General features: G+C 44.8%; 1 pseudogene; it reads right to left on the reverse strand.

Annotated features, from left to right (window-relative positions):
* Nucleotides 1-283: 283 nt before the first annotated feature.
* On the reverse strand, nt 284-803 carry LOC118704646 (annotated as a pseudogene).
* Between the last annotated feature and the right edge of the window lie 1,108 nt (nt 804-1,911).

Below are 1,911 nucleotides of genomic sequence, written 5' to 3' on the forward strand. Positions count from 1 at the left end.
ATCTCTCGGGCCCAGAGCTTCTGTCCTATCTCCTGAAAGCCTGGCCCCTAGTAGAACAGAGTCCCCTAAGGGCTACTTTGATCTCAGCACTTGGTCCTGGGTTTCATCAGTCTGGGTTTCCTCCCCTGGTGCGGCTGATCTGAGTTTCACAAAAAGCCTGGCAGATGATGGCTTTGCTGAGCCTCATTGAAGAGATTTTCATGCAGCAAGGAAGAGCCCTCTGGGATCCTCCTTCTCCTTCTCCTCATCTGCTCCTCCTCAACTTCCCCCTCCCAGCCCATGGTCACTTCTTCTCCAGCTGCTCCAGCAGTGGGTTGCCTTCTGAGTTGGGCTTCTTAATGCTGTGGGTCCTGCCTATGCAGGTTGGATGATGCTGGTTGAACATCAGGATGAGCTGCAGCCACTCCTGCTTCAGCTTCTCCATCTGGGTTTTTAGCTCCGCATTCATGAGCTCCTGCAACTCAGATTCCTGCTACAGAAACTCCTTCTGCTCCTTCTTCTTGCTCAAGTATAGGGCTGCCGCCACTCGGTTTTTCCCCCCATCGCCTTTTCCTTTGCTTCTCTTCCCGATTTAGCTAACTTTTCACAGTCTGAAGCCTCTTGCCCACTTTCACTTTCAGGAAGTGCAAAGGAGCAATCATAGCCTTAATGTTGTGGATGTCAGCATATTTTAGCTCCTCTATAGTCAGGAACAATCTGGGGAGTCCAGTTAGGGTGCTGAGCCCTGGCAGATAATCCGCAGTCATGGAAAAGTTCAAGATCTGCCCAGGCCTCATAGCAAGAGGAATGGCAGTCTAGCCCTGCAGAAGCCATGGGTAGAGGCTGTGACCCTGGGGCCTGGGCCAGGCTGCAGGCGTCATGCCCGCTCAGGAGCCACGATGGCACCAACCTCACCCTGCAGCATTCACCACCACCAGTGCCTCCTGTCACAGCCACTGAACGTCTCTCCTGCAGGCTGTGGCTGGCGATGTGGGTCTCCTTTGTGGCCATGGATTGGGGAGTTCTGCCTGACTTCCTTATTACCCCTAACCACTCGTCTGCCCACCTGATCGCCCCTAACCACTCTGCATACCTACCCGATCACCCCTAACCACTTGCTGAGGGGCAGTGGTGGTTTTGGTCTCTGGTAATTCTGATGGCTCTGCCATTTAGATAATTGGGCTTTTATTATATAGGATGTATCATAACTAAATGAGGCAGTGATTCTCAAACTTTGGTGTCTATCAGAATCACCTGGATAGTTAATGAAGAACACAGAAGCCCAGCCTTGCTGGAAAAAGATGAGGCCATTGTTTATTTTTATTAAGCTCTTCAGGTGACACTGCTATCCACCAAAGTTGAGGAACCACTGTAATGGGTGTTAATCAGTGAATCACTCATGCAAGTATCATTAGTTCTGAATAGTAGTTCAGGATTGCAAGTAAAATAAGTAGAAATAAACATATAACTGTATATAGATGTGTATATAGGTATGTATGTATGTATATAAAATATCACAATGCAACCTTTCTTAAATAGTGCTCCATGGGACACAGTTCTGGAAGCAGTTAATATATGGTCTGTGGCTAGAATATGTGACTAATTCATTAAAGAAATGCCATAGGCCAGACCTCCATGAATATGCATTGTCTTTAATGGCATATACAAAAGCTTTAATTGTCCTGAAATAAGAACACAATTTTTAAATTTAGCTAATTTTATTAACTAATTAGTTAACTTTTATTAACCCATGTACACTTATAAATGTATTATTAACCCAAAGATTTTGAATTTATTTTTCTGCCTATCTGTTAACATCCCTATTATACCAAGTTTGAGATGCATCAGTATAACATGGTTATTTAAAGACATATGAAACACTATTTAAGAAAATCTATTTCTTGAAACAGATGTGGTCATTTTTGTTATATG

This window comes from Pipistrellus kuhlii, unplaced genomic scaffold (assembly GCF_014108245.1).
Source record: "Pipistrellus kuhlii isolate mPipKuh1 unplaced genomic scaffold, mPipKuh1.p scaffold_m20_p_1, whole genome shotgun sequence".
In the NCBI taxonomy this organism is placed as follows: Eukaryota; Metazoa; Chordata; class Mammalia; order Chiroptera; family Vespertilionidae; genus Pipistrellus; species Pipistrellus kuhlii.